This window comes from Phodopus roborovskii, unplaced genomic scaffold (assembly GCF_943737965.1).
Source record: "Phodopus roborovskii unplaced genomic scaffold, PHOROB, whole genome shotgun sequence".
NCBI classification, from domain to species: Eukaryota; Metazoa; Chordata; class Mammalia; order Rodentia; family Cricetidae; genus Phodopus; species Phodopus roborovskii.
The window spans coordinates 31,582,818-31,597,481 of NW_026126541.1; positions in this window are offsets into that span (position 1 = coordinate 31,582,818).

Here is a 14,664-nt window from a genome sequence, read left to right on the forward strand (position 1 = left end):
AGTATTCTACGACACCTATGATATGTTACACAAAGTGACAGTTCCACACAATCTTATGCCACACAGAGTTTCAACTAATGGAAAATATGATAATTTAATACATTTTATAATAATATGTTTGTATCAGCACACATAAACACACACACACAGTTTAATTGCCAAACATACAGTTTAACTAAACAGTAAACAAATGTTTACTAACAATACACATGATATTAGTTATTTTCTAATATAGTATAACTCTGTGCAATGTTGGAAAAATATTCTTGATAGATTTTTACCAATAATAGTTTTGAAAAAGGTCTTCAGATTTCTTGACTCCTTTTTGTTCAGAGTCATTTTTAATTCTAATCTCCTTGAGCATAAGCAATATTTGGTAGCTTACCTGTAGCATATCAATAGGGCATAAATGGTGTGAGAGTCAGGCTAGGTCACAGAAAGGTTGATGGCTCTCTCCATATCCCCTCACTTGCTGCCTAGAATCTGGCAACTAATTTTGTGAGAACCTCAAATAGACAGATGGGCATGTTTCTGTCAAGGAACTGGATTCTTCAAGCAAGCCAAAGAAGGAGATTTTCTGTTAGCATGTGTCTGTGACATCTGAGGAATAGATCTTCTAGCTCTAGTCAAGCCTTCAGGTGACTATAGCCCTGGCAGACATATTGCCTGAAGCTTTATTAGTCCCTGAGGAGATCCAGCCAGATGAGCTCCTCCTAAATCCCAACCCATAAAAATGATGATATAATATACATCGTCTTAAGCTGCTGGCTTGTGTGGTAATTTATTCCATTGCAATAGATAATCAATGTACTTTGTTTGCTTGCTGTACACACTACTTTTTAACTTTGTGATGGGTTTTAGACTTCTTTTGCAATAATTTAAGTTTTACTTTTTTTGTACTTCAAATATCTTTTATTTGATTTCTTTCTTTACTAGTGAAACTCATTATTTCTAACTGGAAATGCATAAATTTGAATTTGTAGTTGAAAAAGTTCAACTGGTTTATTAGTGCTACCATCGTCCCTCCCTGGCAGCAGTTGTAAGAGGGACAGGTTTTGCTTATGAAGGGAGCTGAATGGTTTTGCCAAGTTCTCTTCAGGTATCTAATGGACAACTCTGTTGTATTACAGAAGCTTGTAAGAAAGAGATTGGTGTAGCAGAGGGTGTTTCAGTCTCAAGAAACGAATATTAGGAGATGGATAGAGAAAAGAAACAACATAAATTAAATTGGCCACTTGAGAAGCTTAGCTTTTCCTGCTTTTGAGTCTGGCATCTCCTAAGAACCCCTTGGTGGTTTCACAGGGAAGCTTGGACAGCATAAGCCCTGCTGTAGGACAATGGTAGACAACACATAGATAAAAGACAATTTCACCATTAACATTGAAATATTGTCCAAACCAGACAAAAGGACAATGTCATGGCAGAGAGTCGAACATTGTGCTATTGAAAAGCAATGAGAAATTCTGAAAGTTTCATGCCCCTCTTGGGAAGAATTAGAGCAATAAAATAAAGACTAGATTGCCTATTTAGAAAAAAATTGATTTTCAGATAAGAAGCATTGTATTTAAATGTTCTTTATTTGAAAAGAATATTATTTTTACCTTTTAATTTTATTTTTGGCAGTGCTAGGGATTGAACCCAGAGGCCAATCTTAGGTAAGTTCTATACCTGTGAACTAAAGTTCAAACTCCTGTACCTATTTTATTTCGAGATAGTACTTCATGAACCCTAGGCTGGCCTCAAATTCACTATATAGTTAAGGATAACCTCAAATTTTGGACCCTTTTGCCTCCACCTCCTGAGTGCTGGGATTCAAGATGTGTGTGCACTAGAGACAGAAGTCAAGGCTTCCTATGAGTGCAGACACTCTAACAATGAAGCCACATACTAGCCCTTATAATCCATTTTGCATGTAAAACTTTTACAAACTTACAACTTTTCAGGGTCACTCTTACGTAGTTCATTTGACTTTGTACAGGCACTCCGTAACAATGTAAGGTTTATACTGATGGTAAGGATTATGTTAGACTCTCCAGCAATACTAATAGGATTATATGAAGAACTTTTAAGGCTTTGGGCAATTAAGAAAATGTATCCAGCAATACAACTCTTATGATACACAAATGATGAGGCAAAGGACCCATATCTGCATGTCAGCAGTAGCTCTTCTAAAATACTAAGTTGAAAGTTTGTAGTCATACAGTTGAGAGAAATAAAGGACACAGGGATTATCCAAATCATGAGTGGAAGTGTACACCATTTCAAATTTTAAATGTATATCGATGTCAACGTACTAAAGATGAAAAATTATAGATTATTTTGGAGAATAAAATTGACACTTTAGATGAAATTAAAAACTACTTCAAATTTTATATGAATAGTTAAAAGCTTATATATATTTGACACAGATATAGAAATAGAAGTGATAGATTTTGGGTCTTAGAGAACAAACAGGTGGAAGGAGGGGTAGGACAAATGGAATGGCTTAGATATGGTCAAATATATGCTACATGCAAAAGAAAATATTTTTATGAAGCCAATCACTATGCAAAATAAGTTTATGCCAACAAAACTTATGAGAAAAAAAATCATCAAAATAAACATTAGAAGACATAAATAATATGTCTGCCTTATATCTAATAAGGAAATTGAATTTGTAGGGACACAATATTTTCACAAAAACTCAAGCACAGATGATTTGAATAGTAAATTAATAGTAATTTATATTAAATATTTAATGAAGAAATAATGCCAGTTGCACGTAGAGTCCTCCAGAGTATTATGCTTCCCAACTTATTTTTATGATGCCAGAATTACTTCAAATAAAATTTAGAAAAATAAAACTTAAGACTAATAACTTCTGTGAACACAGGTGCAAAAGCCTTAGTAAGTTTTTAGAAAGTCAAATCAAATGAAATATAAAGGGAGTGATTCAATTTTGATGTAATATTGAAAGAACAATGGATACCATCTATCATATTACTAAAATGTCTGACTATGGAGAAGGCCAAATGGGTAAAATACTTAATGCACGAGTGTGCAGACTGGAGCTCAAGTCCCTAGTATCCATGTAAAAAGATGGGTATGCATGATAACCTGCCTGTAATCCAACCCTGGGATGTGGAGACAGAGGTTCCCCAGGAGCAAGCTGGCTAGATGCCTCAACGTATAAGGCTGGAACAATTGAAGATTATGACTTCCACATACATGTATACACATGTGCTTATACACACATATACGCACAAATAACAGACATATACACATATACACACAAAAGCTTTAAAACTTAAAGGGAAACAAGCAAATATCCACCTATAAGTCCATCGGATTATCTCACCGCCCATTCATACATAAACCTAGAAATATAAGTGTGATGGTATGAATGAGAATGCCCCCCATAAGCTCATATGTTTGAACGTCTGGTCCCCAGTTGGCTCAGCAACTGGCAAGGATTAGAAGGTGTGGCCTTATTGGATGAGGTTTATTACTTAGGATGGCTTTGAGGTTTTGAGGTTTTAATGCCACCTCATGCTTTGTGGATCAGATGTAAGCTCTCAGCTACTTCAGCAGTAATATGTCTGCCTGTCTGTTGTCATGCCCTCTGCTGTGATGGCCATGTACTCACCCTGTGAATCTATAAGAAAACCCCAATATAAGTTGCCTTGATCATGGTGTTTTGTCATGGCAACAGAGAAGTAACTAATAAGACAATTTTGTCAGTTAACACATGGAAACTGCAAACATAGCTAAAATCATACTTAATCATGAAGGCCTGAAATACCATTTTCCTAGTGGAGAACCAGGCATGAATATTCATTTTCACTACTTCTATTCAGTCGTGTTTATGTAGACCTATCTGATAGTTTAGTGCAGCAAGAAAGAGGAAGAAGAAATATATAATTTTAAAAAATAAGTAAAACTTAATTTGTTGGCACAAACACAAAATGATTGCCTGTAAAATTAAAGGATTTTACCCCAAAGCTTCTAAAGCTAAGCAAAGTTTTGTAATGGATATAATTCATCTATAAATATAGTCAACAGAAAGTTCAGTTTTATATCTATATATAAAAACTAAAAATCTAGAAAGGATTTTTATAAAATACACAATAATATTTAGAACATTGAAATAATTCAAAATGGGAATAAAATTAACAAAATAATTATAAGACATGTACATCAAAAATGACAAAACATTACTGATAGAATTTTTAGAAGATTACTCTTGAGAAGTAGAGAACCCCCAAATAGACTCACTCATATCCGGCCAATTTTCCCCCCAAGTATAACAAGGGCAAAGGGTAATTTTTCAACTAATAATATTGGGTTGAAATTAAAGTTCATGTGTTTAAATTTGATGAATTTGATTTTATTCTCATACTTAAGTCTTTTGTTGTTTGGGAAATACTGTTAAGAAAGTTAAAAACTTCAAAGCCTACCCTCAGTGATACACTTTCTAAAAGAAGACCATACTTACTCCATCCAACAAGACCAAACCTCCCTATGAGACTGTGGGGGCCATTTGCATTCAAATCACCACATAAACACTTATCTGCTATGTATCCAGATTCAGTATCAAGAAGAGCCACCATCCATTCAAAATGGTCATCATAGCAGAACAGAAATCTTACTAAAGATCCTCAGAGGGCAGAAAAACACAGGAATATTTTTGCACTCACTTATTAGGCAAGTGCAAATACAAACCACAGTAAGATAACTCTGCACAGCTGTCATTGTGGCTACAATAAAAAAAAAAAAAATGGCAAACTGCATGTTGGCAAATGTTTAGAATGCATGAACTCTCACTGTGGGTAGAAATGCAAAAGATCAGAGCCACTTTGGAAAACAAATGGGGTTTTCTTAATGAAGCAAGCACATTATACACAGCACGCAGCAATTGCACTCCCAGATATTTTTTAAACAGAAGCAACAATGGGTGTCCTCAGAAAGACTGTCCGCGAACATTCCCAGTAGCTCTTTAAACAGCAGGGTCCTGCTGTGGTCAACGTGACGCTAAAGTACTTAAATTGAAGTGATGCTTACCTTTGTTTATGTAGTTTGTTCTGACATGCATGTCAGTGCCTTCAGAAGATATTCTCCTTTGTAGTTTCTGTTCTGTCAGCTTGGGCTATGCAACAAAACCAATATATCAGCCTCAACCTGAGCATGGTGATGAATCCTTATTGTTATACACCACTGACTTTAGAGATACCTTGTTGTGTATCACCATTGTGATATCTTTCTGTCCCTTGTTCTTTCTCTTTTCATTTATAGGGGATGTAGGAAAAGAAATCTCCCACTGTCATTACTACAATTGTCATCTCTGTGGAGAAGGCTACTCCATCTGCCTCCAGGTCCATCTCTTCAGCTGGTCTTTTCACAATGAGCATCCAGTTTACAGAGAAAGAATGAAACACATGAAATCACTTCGATAATGACACTAGAAGTGTGTGCACCTTCATATAATTAGTCTTTAGTGAGTGGGGGTTTTTTTATTAAATGATAGGGAAAATGTAGTTATAATTTTATTGTGTTACTTAGAAAAACTTGCCCCCTGAAATGATAATGGGTTCTTATTTTCCTATCACACCTTGTCATTCAGAGAAGAATAGTTCCAAGATTTTAATTAATGGCTTCTTAATAAATTGTTGCCTAATTCTCAAGAACATTTTTAAGAAGTTTAAGCACTTTTATTGCTTTGATTTAAATTTGATATTTATATAATTATTTTCTCCTTCCTGTAATACATTTTTTTTAATTTTTAATAGGAAGAAACAGATGTATTGGCGCTGCTTTATTAAAATAGATTTTAAAATATTTTTGTTGTTTGATTTGGGAGTATAATAAGGCAATCTGTCAATATACGCTATTATTGTAATGGGCTCAATGAACTAGGAAGGAACCGATTACTGCAGTGTCAGAAGTGGGGAAATAACACATGAGCAAACAAAATGGGAGGTGTAGGATCAAAGGACTTTCTAGAATAGTTTTGGTCTTGTAGAGATAAACTGCTCAATAAACACCTGCTGTGATCTCATTTCCTCTCTGAACCCATCCCCAAAGGATCACACAGATCTTCTCAAACCTTCCTTACCCCAACTCATGCCATTATCCCAGCTCCAACACCAGCAGGCATACCCTGGGAACAAACCAGCTGAGCAGGCCAGAGAAACGGGTCCACAGAACATTTCCTACTAGACAACACACAGCCACCACACTCTCTGAAAATCCAGAGAGGAAACAGAAACTAAGAGACAAAACGCCCACCCAACAAAGACTAAACCAGATCTCAGCACCTAGTCCTATAGACACCCCAAACCCAGATGCCTAGATGCCAGTATAAAAACATAACCACCAACAACTAAGGCAATATATTTCCACTAGAGCCAAACTACCCTACCACAGCAGGCCCTGAAGATTATAATATAGCTGAAGTCCAAGAAAATGCCTTAAGATAGCCTGTATGAACATGATAGAGGTCTTTAAAGAGGAAATAAATAAACCCACTAAAGAAATCCTAGAAAACTCAAACAGTGGGAGGAAATGAATAAAGCTGTTCAAGATATTAAAATGAAAATACAATCAATGAAGAAAATCCAAACTGAGGCAGTTGTGAAAATGAAAAGTATAGGAATTCAAACAGGAACTACAGAAGCAAGTTTCACCGGAAGAATATAAGAAATAGAAGAGAAAACCTCAGGTATTCATAGAAGAAATGTATACATCAGTCAAAGAAAATGCTTAATCTAAAAATACCCTGATACAGAGCATCTAGGAAATATGGGATACTATGTAAAGATAAAGATCAAAGAATAATAGGAATAGAGGAAGAAGAAACCCAGTTCAAAGGCTCATAAAATGTTGTCAATAAAAATCATGAAGAAAAATTTCCTAACCTAAAGAAGATGTCTTTAAAGAACACCAAATAAATTGGACCAGAAAAGCAAGTCCCCTTAGTATATAATAAGCAAAATACTAAACATACAGAATAAAGAAAGAATATTAAAAGATTCAAGGGGAAAAGCCAAGTAAAATATACAAAATTACAAGTAATATGTAGTAACAGAAAGATCAAGTAACAGAATTACACCTGATTTCTCAATGGCGTCTCTAAAAGACATAACGAACTATTTACATGTGTTGAAGACTCTAAGAAACCGCAAATGCCAGACCAGACTACTATACCCAGCAAAATATTCAACATTACAGGAAATCAAAGACTTCCTAGAATTCAATGAGAAGGAAGACAGACACAGCATACCCAAACTTATGGGACACTTTGAAAGCAGTCCTAAGAGGAAAGTTCATAGCAGCAAATGCCCACATGAAGAAACTGGAGAAGAGTCATACTAGAGAATTAACAGCACAACTGAAAGCTCTAGAATAAAAAGAAACAAACTCACCTGGAGAAGTAGATGCCAGGAAATAATCATATTGAAAGCTGAAACCAATAAAGTAGAAACAAAGAAAACAATACAAAGAATAAATGTAACAAAGATTGAGTTCTTCTAGAAAATCAACAAGCTAGATAAACCTTTATCCAAACTAACCAAAAAGCAGAGAGAAAACATGCAAATTAACAAGATCAGAAATGAAAAGGGGGACATAACAATAGACACTGAGGAAATCCAGAGAATTATCAGGTCATATCTTGAAAACCTGTACTCCACAAAATTGGAAAATTTAGAGGAAATGGACAGTTTTCTGGGTAGCTATCACTTACCAAAATTAATTTAAGAACAGATACACAACTTAAATAGACCTCTAATCTCCAATGAAAGAGAAGCAGTCTTCAAAAGTCTCCCAACCAAAAAGAGCCCAAGGTCAGATGGTTTCAGTACATAATTCTACCAGAAATGGAAAGAACAGCTAATACCAATACTCCTCAAAGCATTCTACATAATAGAAGCAGAAAGGTCATTGCCAAACACTTGTTACGAGGCTATAATTACCTTGGCATCCAAGCCATACAAAGACACAACTAAGAAAGAGAACTACAGACCAATCTCCCTCCTGAACATTGATGCAAAAAATCTCAATAAAATACTGGCAAATAGAATTCAAGAATGCATCAGAAAAATCATCCACCATGATTATGTCAGCTTTATCCCCAGGATGCAGGGATGGTCCAACATATGAAAATCCATCAATATAATAAATAAACAACCTGAAAAAGAAGAACTACATGATCACCTCACTAGATGCTGACAAAGCCTTTGACAAAATCCAACACCCCTTCATGATAAAGGCCTTGGAGAAATCAAGGAAAACAGGAACATACCTAAACATAATAAAAGCAAAACCTAAACAAAAACAGCAAACCAACAGCCAACATCAAACTAAATGGAGAGAAACTCAATACAATTCCTCTAAAATCAGGAAAAAGACAAGGCTGTCCACTCTCTCCATGTCTCTTCAATATTGTACTTAAAGTTCTAGCTAGAGCAAAAAAGACAAAACAAGATCAAGGGGATAAAAGTTGGAAAGGAAGAAGTCAAATTTTCAATATTTGCAGATGATATAATAGTTTACATAAGTGACCCCCCCCAAGAAAACCTCTACCATAGAACTCCTAAAGCTGATAAACATCTTCAGAAAAGTGGCAGGAATGCAAGTTTAACACCCCCAAAATCAGTATCCCGACTACATGCAGAGGATAAGTGGGCTGAGAAATTAATCAGAGAAACAACACCTTTTTACAATAACAATAGGCAAAAACAACATAAAAAATCTTGGGGTAACACTAACCAAACAAGTGAAAGACCAGAATAACAGAACTTTGAGTCTTTAAACAAAGAAATTAAAGAAAAAAATGGAAAGATCTCCCATGTTCCTGGATAGGTAGGATCAACTAAAAAAGGGCAATCTTGCCAAAAGCGATCTACAGATTCAATGCAATTTCCATAAAAATACCCACACAATTCTTTGCAGACCTTGAAAGAACATTACTCAATTTTATATGGAGAAACAAAAAAACCAGAATAGCCAAAATAATCCTGTACAATAAAGGAACTTCCAGAGGTATCACCATCCCTGACTTCAAGGTCTATTATAGAGCTATAGTCCTGAAAACACCTTGGTATTGGCACAAAAATAGACAGGTAGACCAATGGAGTCAAATTAAAAACCTTGATATTAATCCATACACCTAGGGATACCTGATTTTTAACAAAGAAGGTAAAATTATACAATGGAAAAAAGAAAGCATCTTCAACAAATGGTGCTGGCATAACTGGAAGCTGACTTATAGAAGACTGCAGATAGATCCATATCTATCATCATGCACAAAACTTAAGTCCAAATGGATCAAAGACCTCAACTTGAATCCAGCCACACTGAACCTCTTAGAAGAGAAAGTGAGAGGTACCCTTGAATGAATTGGTACAGGAGACTGCTTCCTGAACATAATAACATCAGTTGAGTTTGAGATTGACAATTAATTAATAAATGGTACCTCCTGAAACTGAGAAGCTTCTGTAAGGCAAAGGTCACAGTCAACAAGACAAAAGGGCAGCCCAAGGACTAGAAAAAGATCTTCACCAACCAACCCTACATCTGACAGAGGAACGATTTCCAAATATACAAAGAACTCAAGAGGCTAATCACCAAAACACCAAACAATCCAATTAAAATATGGGGTACAGAACTAAGTAAATAATTCTGAATAGAGGAATCTAAACTGGCTGAAAGACACTTAAGAAATTCCTCAACATTCTTAATTATCAGGGAAATGTAAATCAAAACAACTCTGAGATACCGTCTTGCGCTTATCAGAATGACTAAAACCAAAAATGCTAATGGTAGTTTATGCTGGAGAGGATGTGAAGAAAGGGGAATACTCTTCCACTGCTGGTGAGAGAGCAAACATGTACAGCCACTTTGGAAATCAGAATGGTGGCAGTTTCTCAGGAAATTGGGACTCAGTCTACCTCAAGGCCAAGCAATTCCATTCTTACTCAAAGGATGCATATTCATACAACAAGGACATCTGTTCAACTATGTTTACAGCAACATTATTTGTCATAGCCAGAATCTGGAAAGAACCTAGATGCCCCTCAACTGAAGAATGGATGGAGAAAATGTGGTACATTTACACAATGGAGTACTACTCAGTTGGGGGAAAAACAATGCAATCTTGAAATTAGAAGTCAAATGGATGGAATTAGAAGAAACCATCCTGAGTGAGGTAACCCAGGCACAACAGGACAAATATATAGATATTAGACATAAAGCAAAGGACTACCATCATACAATCCACATCTCCAGAGAAGCAGAAAACAAGGGGGACCCTAAAAGAGACATACATTGTCTTCTGTATAAAGGGAAAAGGACAAAATGTCCTGAGCAAATTTGGAGCATGGGGTGAGGAGCATGGAAAGGAGTTAGAGAAAGAAAAGTGAGAAGAAGAGGGGGGAGGAAGTCATGAGGGAGGGACCAGGAAGATTGAGTCAGGGAAAGAATAGAGGAGAGCCAAAAAAGAGATACCTTAATAGAGGGAGCCATTATAGTTTTAAAGAGAAATCTGACATTAGTGAAATATCCAGAGATCTACAAGAATGACCCCAACTAGAAATCTAAACAATAGTGGAGAGGCTGTCTTTAAATGCCCTTCCTCTATAATGTGATTGGTGGCTACCTTATATGCCATCCTAGAGCCTTCACCTAGTAACTGATGGAAGCAGAAGCAGAGACCCACAGCTAAGCGCTGAACCTAACTCCTGGATTCCAGTTATAGCGATAGAGGAGTGATGAGCAAAGGGGTGAAGGCCATCCTGGGGAAACCCATATAACCAGCTGACCTGAACAAGGGGGAGCTCATGGACCTCAGACTGATAGCTTGGAAACCAGCATAGGAAGTAACCAGGCCCCCTGAATGTGGCTGTCAGTTAGGAGGCCTGGACAGTGTATGGGGCCTCTGGTAGTCCAACAGCATTTATCCCTAGTATACAAATGAACTTTGGGAGCTCAATCCACATAGAGGGATACTCTCTCAGCCTAGACACATGTCCCAAATGATGTGACAGACTTTCTTTGATGATCCCCCTTTGAAGGCCTCACCCTTTATTTGGAGCTGAAGAAGGATGAGATGGGGGTTGGTGGGCAGTGTGGGAGGATGGAAGGGAGAAGGAACTGAGATTAATACATAAAATAAGGTTGTTTTTAATTTAAATAAAAAAGGAAAAAATAGAAACAAAGAAAACAACACAAAGAATCAATGAAACAAATGGTTCTTTGAGAAAATCAACAAATCCTTATTTAAATTAACTAAAAGTCAGAGAGAAAATATCTAAATTTAAAAAGTCAGAAATGAAAATGGGGACAAAATAAGAGACACTGAGGAAATCCAGAAAATTTAAGAACATATTTTATAGCCTGTACTACACCAAATTGGAACATTGAAAAGAAATGGATGATTTTCTGGATAGGTAGCACTTAAACTTAAATCAAGATCAGATAAGTAATTTACATAGATCCATAACTCCCAGTGAAATTGGCATAGTCATTAAAAGTCTTGTAAGAAAAAAACAAACAAAAACAAAAACCTAAGATTTTATAGTAGAATTCTACCAGACTTTTAAAGAAGAGTTAATGCCAATACTACTCAAATTAGTCCATGAAATAGAAACAAGAAACATTGTCCAATTCATTTTATGAGGCACAGTTACCCTGGTAGCCAAAACACAAAAAGACCCAACAAAGAGCGAATAAGAGACCACTTTCCCTTATGAAAATAGATGCAAAAGTTCTCAACAAAATGTTTTCAAACTGATTTTAACAACATATCAAAAATATCATTCTCCATGATCAATTTGACTTCATCCCTATGACACATGGGTGGCTCAAGATACCTATATCAATTAATGTAATCCACATATAAACAAACTGAAAGACAAAAACCACATGATCCCTCTCATTAGATTTAAAAAAAAAAAAGTAAAAAAAAATGTTCTGAACAAAATCTAACACCACATCATAATAAAATTCCTGAAGAGATTAGGAATACAAGGGACATACCTCAGCATAATAAAGGCTGTTCACAGCAAGCCTGCTGGTGGCCATTGACTTCAGGGGTTGGTTGCCAGAAAACAAAGCTCTGACAGATGAACTGGGATAGGCAAGGCCCCAAGAACCTTGGCCCCAAATGGCTCTGACTACTGTTTTGTCTTTGCATGTTTGTTACTGCCATTTTTTTTTCTGAGGTATCTAGCATGGCATGAATGGGTCACTGACCTTAAAGTAGTGTGATTATCTCATGGAAATATCCCATTCTCTTGGGCATTTCTACCTGTGGATTATTATGAAGATTATTGTTTAAAGTGCTGCTCCCTCCCTGCCTCTGATAGAACAGGATAGAAAAATAGAACAAAGAAATGTCACACAGCTAGTTTCTCTTGAAGAGCCATATAGACTGTGGCTTAGTTTAGTGATTAAGAAAAACATTTGTGTCCCAGAAACTAAATTAGCTGAAATTCTTTTGATCTTAATGTTGAGAGATGTGCTCATGAGTTTCTGGGTGCATCATATCTAAAACAAAGCTTTAAAATATGACCCGAGAAGGGCATTTAAGGTAGACTTTCCACTGTTGCTCAGATTGTTAGTTGGGGACATCCTTGGCCTGAGCAGTCTAAGGAACCTCTGACAGTGTATCCCTGGTGCACAAAGGGACTTTAGGAGCACATTCCCCATGGAAGGATACTTCCTTAAACTAGAGACAGGAGGGAGGGCCTAGGCCCTACTCCAAATGACTTGACAGATTTGATGATTTCTCCTGGAAGGCATCACTCTCCCTGTGGAGTGGGGGAGATGGAATGGGAGGGGGGTCAGGGAGGCATGGGAATGGAGGGAGGGAGTGGGAACTGGGATCTATATGTAAAATAAGAAAAAAGCAATAAATATTAAAAAAATTAGTGAAATGAACCCAAGACAAAATTAAAAAAAAAAAAAGGTATATGACCTGAGGTTACATTAAGATGTTTTTTGTTTAAATTTTTTGAGGTAGAAAATCTTGGGAAATGATTCAGAGTTTAGAAAGGCACACTTTTAACAGCTGAGTGAAGGACTCGCTGAGGTCAGGGAACAAGAACAATGACAGCCTGGCTATTGCTGCCTGATTGATGTACCTTTCTTTCTAGGATGTGACGGGAGATGTCATTCTGTAAATATGTTTCTCTCATTGGTTAATTAATAAAGCACTGTGCAAGGTAGGTGGGACTAGGAGACAAGGAGAATTCGAGGAAGTAGTAGGGAGGAGTGAACATGTAGAGACTTGAGAGAACAGAGGTCCAGGCCCTCTCTCCGGTAAGATGAGACCATGTGGAAATATTTAGACTAGTAGAAATGGGTTAATATTTAAGACAGAGCTAGCCAATAAGAAATGCTAGTAACAGGCTAACAGCTTTATATCTAATCCAGCATCTCTGTGTGTTATTTGGGGATGGTGCTGCTGTGGGACCAGGCCAGTGGGAAAAACTGCTCGTAACAAAGATGGGTTGGTGATCCAGCATGATAATTAATTCCTTGTACCCTTTTCTACCCTCAGCTTCCTGATATAACACAAACAAACAAACAAAAAACCCTGTTGATTAGTGGGTGTGTATCCTGAGGATTTAAAATAGAGCTGACTAGTTGTTTTTCATATATAAAAGTTTAGATTTGTGATTCTAAGATATTTTATAAGATTACCTTTTGAGATAAACAATAAAATAATTGATCCTTTCCTTGTTAACTACATAATGCAGTCTTCCTGTAAAAGAGCTGGATGAGAACATTATCTTGCTTGCTTACACTCTGTTAATCTATAACAAGTTGTTTGGGTTTGAATGTCTGTGGGTTCTTTGGACTTGTTTTCCACATGTAATCCCTAAAATGTTTAATCATGTAAAGAATATGGAAAATGGAAAATATGCTGTTATTTTTATTTGTATCCATCGTAATCTTTCACTTGAAAAATAGAATGTAATCGCATTGTAATTTTTATATTGCTTGATAGGGTCTATTGGACTTTATAAGCCATAAGGGGAAAAAAATAAAGACATAAGAGAAGAAAAACACCAGAAAAGATGCAGAAAGAAATATGGTATAGAAATAAACACTTTGTTTTGGAATGGAATTTCATTTATTGACGCAAATTTAAGGACAATTTTATGATAAGTATATTTCTCTTCTTGTTTAGTTATTGTGTTTGCATAGTTAATTAAAAATGTAATGTATAATTAAGTACAGATTGTAGATAGTTACCTATGACAGTCAAAGCTTATAGTTAGGTTGGTTAGGTTTTCTAGCTATATATAGAGATATATTTCAAATGGGCATTCTTCAAACCTTTCAAAGGCCTACAGAATATGGCATTTAAAATGGTTTAGGGTTTTTCTTGACAATGAGTCACAACTGCTCCTGGCAAGATCAACTGCACAGAAAGGAAGATGGACATTGAAGAAACTCATTATGGAGCTTACTTTCAATATGGTAAGACTAGCCATTTTGGCAAGATACTGCTCTTGTCTGGACTGTTTGACTTTATGCTGTATAAATTGGACATGCAGGACCCACAGAAAAGTGATTGCTGAAACAAAGTGGACATTGTTACAGAGTTCCTGCTGCATAGAAGAGTCTGCCAGACAGTCTACAGGACACAGAAGAAAGTGACTGACAAACTGCCAATATAGG